The sequence below is a fragment of the Ovis aries genome, chromosome 1, assembly GCF_016772045.2.
Source record: "Ovis aries strain OAR_USU_Benz2616 breed Rambouillet chromosome 1, ARS-UI_Ramb_v3.0, whole genome shotgun sequence".
Taxonomy (NCBI): Eukaryota; Metazoa; Chordata; class Mammalia; order Artiodactyla; family Bovidae; genus Ovis; species Ovis aries.
In genome coordinates this window covers 103509418-103520131 of record NC_056054.1, presented here as the reverse complement: position 1 = coordinate 103520131, position 10714 = coordinate 103509418, and positions in this window count along the sequence as shown.

Here is a 10714-nt window from a genome sequence, read left to right as displayed (position 1 = left end):
GGCAAGAATATACAAAGGAGACAAGATAGTCTCTTCAATAAGTGGTGCTGGGAAAACAGGTCAGCTATCTGTAAAAGAATGAAATTAGAAAACTCCCTAACACCATACAAAGTGAAGTCACTCAGTCATGTCCGACTCTGTGCGACCCCATAGACCCCAGTCCAGCAGGCTCCACCATCCCTGGGATTCTCCAGGCAAGAAAACTGAAGTGGGTTGCCATTTCCTTTTCTAATGCATGAAAGTGAAAAGTGAAAGTGATGTCGCTCAGTCCTTTCCGACTCCTTGTGATCCCATGGACGGTAGCCTACCAGGCTCCTCCATCTATGGAATTTTCCAGGTAAGAGTACTGGAGTGGGTTGCATTTCCTTCTTCAGAGGATCTTTGCAACCCAGAGATTGAACCTGGTTCTCCCACGTTGCAGGCAGACCCTTTCCCATCTGAGCAACGAAGGAAGCCTATACACAAAGATAACACCATACACAAAGATAAACTCAAAATGGATTAAAGATATAAATGTAAGACCATAAACCCTAAAACTCTTAGAGGAAAACGTAGGAAGAACCCTCTTTGACACTGTTGCTGCGGTTCAGTCAATAGCGATGTCCGACACTTTGCAACTCAGTGGACTGCAGCAGGCCAGGCTTCTCAGTTCTTCACTATTGTCTGGAGTTTGCAGAAACTCATGTCCATTGAATTGGTGATGCTATCCCACCAGCTCATCCTCTGTTGTCCCCTTCTCCTACTGCCTTCAATCTTTCCTAGCATCAGGGTCTTTTCCATTGAGTTGGCTCTTTGCCTCAGGGGGCCAAAGTATTGGCATTTCAGCTTCAGCATCAGTCCTTCTAGGGAATATTCAGGGTTGATTTCATTTGGGATTGACTGCTTGCATCTCCTTGCAGTCTATGGGACTTCTCCAACACCACAGTTCAAAAGCATCAATTCTTCAGAGTCAGCCTTCAAAGAGATAAGGGAACCTTCTTGCACTATTGGTGGGAATGTAAACTGATACAGTCATTATGGAGAACAGTATTGAGATTCCTTAAGAAACTAGGGAATAAAACTACCAAATGACCCAGCAATCCCACTACTGGGCATATACTCTGAGGAAACCATAACTGAAAAGGACACATGGATCCCAACATTCATCGCAGCAATATTGACAATAGTCAGGACATGGAAGCAACCTAGATGAATGGATATAGAAGTTGGGGTACATGTATGCAATGAACTATTACTCAACTTTAAAAGGAACAAATTTAAGTCAATGCTGTGAGGTGGATGAACCTAGAGCCTGTTATACAGAGTGAAGCAAGTCTGAAAGAGAAAAACAAATATCATATATTGGTGCATATATATTGAATCTAGAAAAATGACATTGATGAACCTAGTTGCAAGGTAGCAAGGGAGATGCAGACATAGAGAACCGACTTGTCACAGTGGGGAAAGGAGAGGATGGGATGAATTGAGAGAGGAACATGGAAACATACATTGCCATACCTAAAATAGAAAGAAAGTGGGAATTTGCTGTATGACACAAGGAACTCAACCTGGTGCTCGTGACAACCTAGAGAGATGGCATGGCGTGGGAGACGGCAGGGAGGTTAAATAAGTGGGAGACATATGGATACCTGTGGCTGATTGATGTTACTGTATGAAACCAGCACAACATTATAAAGCAATTACAATCCAATTAAAAATAAATGTTTTTTTAAAAGTTCAATATAATGAATGTGTAGTATGTGTAGTTGTTATGCTGTGAATAGCAATGTCTACACATACATTTTATTTTCCTTTCCAGAGAGTAGAGTGATAATCAATTACCACCACAGTATTGACTACTGTATATCTTTAAATTAACTGGTCTGTCATTCTTTCTGTCTTTATATTAGATACAGTTTCCAATTGGAAATATAATTTCTTGTATCCTTGAAAACGTGTCTCAGTAGAATCTTGTTGATCTGTAGGTTCCCCAACACTTGTCAGCCTAGGGCTCTCATTCTCTTATTACTCTCAATTATGTCCTTTTTTTTTTTAATTTTAGCATTTTGAGACATTTTCAGTTTGGGTTTTTACCTTTGTTTTGTTGGAGCAAAACCTCAGGAAGGTATCCGAAAATATACTTGTGGAAATTATATTATTTTATTCATATTTGACTAATAGTTTGGCTACATGTAACATTGTAGGTTCAAAAAACATTGTCCTTTGGACTTTTAGAGGCACTGACCTTTACCTCTTTGAGCACACATATTTGCTAATGATTTCTGTTCTGCCTCATGGCTTACTTAGCCTCTCTTCTTCTCTTTCCCAGTCAGTCAGCTTCTCTCCTAGATAACCACTATTACTAGGTTCTAAGAAAAATCTAGCAAACTCTCATGTAGATATTACACGATTTTCAGAGAGATTCAGAGATTCAGTTTGCTACAAATGCTTCCATGTGTAAAAGGGAAAATATCCATTCTATGAAAAAAATATCCATTATTTGGAAAGAATGAGGACCATTTGTCCTTGAATCGCTTTCTCTGTTATCAAGAACTAATTATCCCTCTTTCTAAGTCAGCAATCTCATTAAGCACCTTTTTCTTAAGAAAGCCTAATGCTCCTTCAACTACCAAACATAAGTGACAACCCACAGAATTTAGTGGTAAACGTATCTTGGAGTCCATTTTTAATTCATGGAGAAAGAAAAGCAAGTATAAAATTATGTTGGCAGAACTGTTCCATGCCACGTATTCCTTAGATAATTCTCTTACTCCAGCAGGTACCACCTAGTTCCTAAGACTTCTCATGAGAAGAATGCTGTGAAAGCACCTACTCCATCCCCAGACATTGCTGTTCCTTCCAGGATTCCTGAAGGGCGTCTGTTTCCTAATGGTGATCCTGGTTACTCCATTGTGGAATCTCAGAGGGCTAGGCAGGAACAGCGGTCCTCATCTTGGTTCTCTGAGAGACTGAGAAAGAGATCAGGAGCAGGACTCAGTTTAAATAAGTTCCTCCTCTTCAAACACCCAGGTTATGCCCCTGATCTTTCTCTGAACCACATCAGCCCAGTCAAGATAGAAACACAGCAGAATCTCCATCGTCTTTCTTCAGGAAAGAGCACACACTGTGAAATCTTCCCTCAGGCAGTGGAGAAGGAAGACCTCCATTACTAGTAAAAAGATGTGCGTTCTTCAAGTGCCTTCAAACTGACTCCTTCTAACTAGCAGAGATACCAGCTAGAAGAAAGAGAGGAGCAGGGCAGAGGTTTTAGCGAGAGAGACCTTAGTCTACACAATGCTGTTCTTTATAAGATCTGGAGCATTTTTGATATTATTGATCAGTTATTTTGAGTAGTTATTCATAATTATCAGTTTTTCTAGCTTTTAGAGCTGACATATGTAATTTTAAAATTTATTTTTAGTTGGAAGATAATTGCTTTACTGTGTTCTGTTGGTTTCTGTCATGCAACAATGTGGATCAGCTCTAAGCACACATATATCTCTTCCACCGTGAGCCTCACGTCCACCCCACTGCCCCCCATCCCTCCCCTCTATGCTGTCACAGAGCACCAGGCTGAACTCCCTGAGCTATAAAACAACTTTCCCTCAGTCATGTATTCTACGCACGGCAAAGCCTGTATTCAGGGCTACTCTCTCAATCTGTTCCACCCTCTCCTTGCCTCAGTGTGCTCACAAGTTTGTTTTCTACATCTGCATTTCTATTCCTGCCCTTGAAAGAGGTTCATCAGGGCTATTTTTCTAGATTTCAAACATATGTGTTAATATACAATATCTGTTTTTCTCTTCCTGACTTACCTCACTCTGTGTAAAAGGCTCTACATTTGTCCACCTCTGTTCAACTGAGTCAGATTTGTTCCTTTTTATTGGCTGAATAATATTCCATTGTATATATGTGCCACAACTTCTTTATCCAGTCATCTGTTGATTGGCATCTAGGTTGCTTCCATCTCCTGGCCATTGTAAATAGTGCCACAATGAACACTAGGGTACACATGACCTTTTTTTTTTAAATTTTAATTTTTACTTTATTTTGCTTTACAATACTGTATTGGTTTCATGGTTTTCTCAGGGCAAATGCAGGGCCATTTAGTAGTTTTACTCCTAGTTTTTTAAAATGAATCTTCATATTGTTCTCCATAGTGGCCGTATCAATTTACTTTAAAAAAATTTATTGTGTTAGGAACACTTTACATGAGGTGTATTCTCTTAACAGTATTTTAAGTGTATAATACAGTGTGGTTATACACAGGCTTGATGGTGTGGGCAGATCTCTTGAACTGATATACCTTTCAGACTGAAACTGTATACTTTCAACTAAAAAATATAGTCACAACCTGAAAGGAAGGAGACTTTTATTTTATTTGGAGGGAAAGTTTAGGACTCCAAGCCCAGGAGACAGCATCTCAGTAGCTCTGAGCAAAGTGTTCTCCTTAGGAGATGGGAGTGGGAGTGAGGCTGCATACAAATGTACAGCAAAGGGAGCAGGCGGGCTGAGCATCAAAGATCAGATATCAAATTAAGGACTTTAGCATTGGATGTATGGGAAGATGCAAGCCTCTGGGCTCACTGAATTCATTGCTTTCATATGTACCTCAGCTATCTGGGCCAAATCCAGTTTCCTTGTTCTCCTGAAGTAGTGGCAGCTGTGGCCGATGGCTGCTCCTTGTGTTCCCCCAGCTCCTCAGCAGTCACCGTGGTGGGTGGCAGCATCTGCTGGATTGAGCTTTGGGAGCCTGCATTCACATTTGAAGGCCAGAAATCGCTGATGGCTGTGACATTTCTTGTTTATTGATTTGGCAGTAGAGCTTTTCATTTCACAATACCTATTGATTGGCAATACCCTGTTTTACTCCATGCCCTCCCTCCCCCAGTTTTTGGCAGCTACTATTCTATTCTTTATTCCATGAGCTTGACTGTTTTCCATACCTCATATAAGGGGATTCATGTACTTGTCCGACTGTTTCTAGCTTATTTCTCATGGCATAATGTCTTCCAGGTTAGGCCATGTTGTCTCATCGGACAGGATTTCCTTCTTTCTAAGAAGGAATAATAATCCTTTGTATGTATATACTACAGTTTACTTATCCACTCATCTGTTGATGGACATTTAGGTTGTTACCACACTTTGGCTACTGTGAGTACTGAGGCAGTGAACTTGGGAGTGCTAATATATCTTTGAGACTTTGATTTAAATTATTTTGGGTAAATGTAGATGTAGAATGGGTAAAACCTATGATAGTTCTGTTTTTCCTATTTTTAAATTTCTGGGTAACCTTCATATTCTTCGTAATGGTCACACCGTTGTGCCCTCCCACTGCCGGGTACAAGGGTGCTTTTTTTCCCCATAATCCCACCAACACTTTCATTTTGCTTTTTTCATTATAGTTATTCTTCAGGTGTGAAGTGATACATCATTGTGGTTTTGGTTTGCATTTTCCTGGTGACTAGTAGTGATATTAAACTCCTTTTCATGTCCCTGTGGTTATACATATATATGTCTTCTTTAAAGAAAGTGCTATAGAAGTCTCTTACCTATTTAAAATTAAGGTTGTTAAATTTTTTTCTGTTATGCTGTAGGAGCTTCTTACATACTTTGGGAATTAACCCCTTATCATATATATGGGGCTCATATTTCCTTAAGCCTTATAACCAGGAAGAATTAATTTTGAATTTATGCTGGATCAGCTTCTGATTTCAACCCTCATCTTGCCACTTTTGCTATTGAAAGCATACATAATAGACTGTCTTTGGGAGATAACCTGAGCTGCCCACCTGTGAGTGACTGTAAGGAAGTGGATCTAACACATTCTCCCTCCTGAGGCTTGCCATACTAGGGGACATTTGCAAGGATTGAGTAGTCTTTACTTTGTCTCCTTACCTCCACCCCACTTCTGACCCATAAAAGAACCTGGCAACCAGGCCCCAGAAAGACGATTATTTGGAGGCATTAGCTTGTCATTGTCTCAGCCAGTGGGTTCCTGAACAAAGTCCCTTTCTAGTCTAGACGGGCTTCCCTCATAGCTCAGTCGGTAAAGAATCTACCTTCAATGCAGGAGACTCGGGTTTGATTCCCGGGTGAAACATGAAATTTTTCGTTTAATTTTTTCCTTTTCCTAGTCTAGACACCTCATCTCAGATTCAGTGCAGTGAGCAGAGCAAGCTTGGACTTGGTAACAGACTATGTCACATGCCTTATGTTAGACATTTTGTTGCTTCCATAGAAAATATTGAGGCAAGTATAGCTTTTGCCTCTAATTTATAGCAGTGTTAGTAAGCTGATCTTCAGGGCAATTGGAAAACATTGAATGTCCTAAAGTATCGGTGCCTATAGAAGTCTGCATACCCAGGGCACGCAAGGTCCCCCATGGAAGGCTTAGTGCTTAGTATTAGCTGAAGGGTGGCTGTGTTTCAACAAATTACACTAATAAGTTCCTGATGGGTTCTATGTCACCCTTAGTTTATTTTTTTTAGAGAAAAATATCCATGAATTGAATGGTGGGGTCAATGACTCGTGGAGCTTCATTCCCTGAGTATACTAAGAATGTCTGAAAACACACTAAATGTCATTTGAAAAAAAAAAAAAGAATGGCAGGATAGAGTCAATTGAATATACTGTTGCAGGATAAAGCAGCACAGGATATTTGGGGAGTACTTATTTGGGGAGTAATAAGCTGCCGGATCCTTATAAAAGGAGTCTCCATCACAGTGCTGTCATTGTCGTGACGGTTATAGGTCTTCTTTGGAGCCTCAGGTGAGCACTCTTAGAAGTCTTTATGGAACATGGGTGGTAGGGTTTAATTTGGGGGTAGAAGTGGCTTTAGTTGCAGCAATTAGTGCTCTGTGTGGGATAAAGAAGATATTGAGGATTTAGGGGTAAAGTTTTGGTATTTGGTCATGAATGTGATCTTAAATGTGAGGAGAAAATGTAGTCAGAGGCACAGTCTTAACCTGAGAGAGAGTAAGGGAGATGAGATACTGTGCCACAGCACAGCACACATTAGTTTCAAAAGCTCCCTTCTCAGCATGCAATCCCATTGAGTGCCTAGTTTGGGCCTTTGCATTTCTCCTCAGAAGCCCACAGTCTGGTCAGCTTGGCCAGCAACCAAGACCTCATGGGAGAAATAAGTAGAGATTTGTTTAGGGACTGGCTACAAGTTTATTATCCAGATTCTTCTTCAGAGAATGTTTGTATTCATACAACACCTGTGTAGGCAATTTTGTTTTAAAAGGTGGTAGAAGGGGAGACTAACCAGAAAAGACTGAAGATCTGAGGGCAAGAGATACTAAAAGAGAAGGGTGAAGAAGCTCTAAAAAACCACAAAGACTGTATTAAGAATCAAGAAGAGTCCTTAGTGATGGCAGGGTTGTTGGTGCAGCTAAATGTTCTACCAGTCAGATGCTCCATTATGAAGAACTTTGTTTGTTTGTATTTCAGATTCCTTGAGACCCAAGAAAGATGTCTCACCACCAGCATCCACATCCGCATCAGCATCAGCATCACCATCAGTGCAAGGAGCCCTGCCGTCCACCTCCAATAGTGTGTCCACCGAAGTGTCATGAGCTGTGCCCACCTCACCCATGCCCACCTCCAGTGAGCCAGCAGAAATGCCCTCCTGGACCACCATGCCCACCATGCAAGCAGAAGTGTCCACCCAAGTGGAAGTAACAGCACCATGTTCCAGGCTCTTCCACTGTCCTCCCTTCGGCCATGGTGACGGACTGCATCTTCCTTAATCTCCCTCCTCAACTGACAGCTGACAGAGTAAAGGCCTGGTTGCTGAAGGTGATACCACGTTGTTGGAAGAAGTGCAGCAGGATCATTGCTTGATCTTTCTGTTCCGTGTGCCCGTCTGTAATCTGCGTTGTGTTCTCTACCCCATGAGCACTTAGTGTGTCTATTCCTTGCTTCTCCAATAAAGCATATTTGTAGCCCATTATGTATTTCTTTCCTTTTTTTTTTTTTTTTGCAAATAAAGTTTTTCGTCTCTTCTCTACACTGCAAGTATTCTTCTGAGTGTTCCTTTTCATTCCCTTGGATTATCAGAATTAGGCTTTACCATCACTGAGTTCAGCTTTGCCTGAAATATGTCTTTTGGACTGGATCCATCAAAGAATTCCTTCAGTGGTTTCAGACTTGTTTCTATCTTTGTCTACCTTGAAGACCCTGAAAAGAATTGAATTCTCTCAGTCTCAGATTCCTTATTTGTAAAACCACTAGGCAAGAATCTATTCAACTCAGTGTACTCATAGAAAGTAATTTATTCACAAAGGTTTCCTAATTATTAACACATGCCAGGCAGTCTCTTATGTGCCAGGGACATGAAGATGGTGACTAAAGTCCTTTTTCCATCTAAACTCTTGAAGGGAGTTTGCACACACACACACACACACACACACACACACACACACACATGCAGATACAAGGCAAATAATAGTGATGCATAGTGATATTTTAGAGACAACTGTGTATAAAAGCTCTTCCAAAGTGACTTTTAGGGCAAAGACTTGAGTGAAGAGAAGTGAGCCTTGAGTATCTGGGGTACACTGTACCAGTGAGAGGCAGTGGCGAGTGCTGAGGCAGGGCAGAGGAACTGCCGGGAGAACAGTCATCCAAGAGACAATGTCTCCAAATGGGGTTGAAGACACTGGATCTGAAAGATGTAGCCAAGAATTTGATACTTTATTCACAGTTTTCCAGCCATACTATGCTGAAGTTCAAAGTCTCAACTTTATGTAATTCTCTACTATCACATCTATTTTCTTTTAACTGAGGGTACATATGATCTTTTAAAAACATTTTAAAAAAATGGTTGAAAGGACTAAGGAATATATGTATACCTATGGCTGAGCACTGAAGAATTGAAGCTTTTGAACTGTGGTGTTGGAGAAGACTCTTTTGAGTCCCTTGGACTGCAAGGAGATCCAACCAGTCCATCCTAAAGGAGACCAGTCCTGGGTGTCCTTTGGAAGGACTGATGCTGAGGTTGAAACTCCAATACTTTGGCCACCTCATGTGAAGAGTTGACTCATTGGAAAAGACCCTGATGGTGGGAGGGATTAGGGGCAGGAGGAGAAGGGAACGACAGAGGATGAGATGGCTGGATGGCATCACCGACTTGACGCACATGAGTTTGGGTGAACCCCAGCAGGTGGCGATGGACGGGGAGGCCTGGCATGCTGCAATTCATGGGGGTCGCAAAGAGTTGGACACGACTGAATTTCTGAACTGAACTGACCTGATGGCTGATTCACGTTGAGTTTTGTCAGAAAACAGCAAAATCCTTTGCCTTGCTTTATTTGGTACTCCAAAGCTAAACTTGTTGGTTGAATTCCAGTCCACTATAATGAAAAGGACTTCTTTTTGGGGTGTTAGTTCTTGAAGGTCTTGTTGTTCTTCATAGAACCACTCAACTTTATCTTCTTCAGCATTAGTGGTTGGGGCATAGACTTGGATTTCTGTGATATTGAATAGTTTGCGTTGGAAATGAAGAGAGATCATTCTGTCATTTTTGAGATTGCCCCCAAGTACTGCATTTTGGACTCTTTTGTTGACTATGATGGCTACTCCATTTCTTCTAAGGGATTCTTGCCCACAGTAGTAGATATATGTCATCTGAGTTAAATTCACCCATTCCAGTCCATTTTAGTTCACTGATTCCTAAAATGTTGATGTTCACTCATGGCATCTCCTGTTTGACCACTTCCAAAACACCTTGATTCATGGACCTAACATTCCAGGTTCCTATGCAGTATTGTTCTTTACAGCATCTGGCTTTACTTCCATCAGCAGTCATATCCACAACTGGGTGTTGTTTTTGCTTTGACTCCACCTCTTCATTCTTTCTGGAGTTACTTCTCCACGGATCTCTAGTAGCATATTGGGCATCTACTGACCTAGGGAGTTCATCTTTCAGTGTCCTATCTTTTTGCCTTTTAATACTGTTCATGGAGTTCTCAAGGAAAGAATACTGAAGTGGCTTGCCATTTGTTTCTCCAGTGGACTACATTTTGTCAGAACTCTCCACCATGACCTGTCTGTCTTGGGTGGCCCTACACGGAATGGCTCATCGTTTCATTGAGCCAGACAAGTTTCAAGAAGGTGGATTAGAAGGATGTGTGTTCCTCCTCTCCTGCAAGAACTCCAAAATTATTTTGGAGTGCAAAAACTTTAAAATTACAACTTGCTGCTGGACAACCATTGACAGGAAAATGTTTGATCCAACCAAAAAAAGATACCCCACATCAAAGGGCAAAGGAGAAGCCCAAACAAGATGGTAGGAGGGGTGAAATCACATTCAGAATCAAACTCAATACCCGCCAAAGACACTTGGAGGGCTCAAACAAACTTTGTTGCATATCAGGACCCAAAACCCCACAGAGACTGAGCCAGAACTGTGTTTGAGTGTCTCCTGTGGTGGTACAGGTCAGCAATGGCCTGCTGCAGGGGAAGGGCTCTGCATGCAGCAGACCTTGGTGTGGCATAAGCCCTCTTGGAGGACGTCACCTTAACCCCACCACAGAGCCGCCAGAATTTACACTGGGCTGGTGAAACAAACTCTTAGAGGGCACAAACAAAACCTTGTTCACACCAGGACCCAGGAGAAAGGAGCAGTGACCCCACAAGAGACTGACCAGAACTTGCCTGTGAGTGTCCAGAAGTCTCCAGCAGAGGCATGGGTCAGCAGTGGCCTGCTGCAGGGCTGGAGGCACTGAGT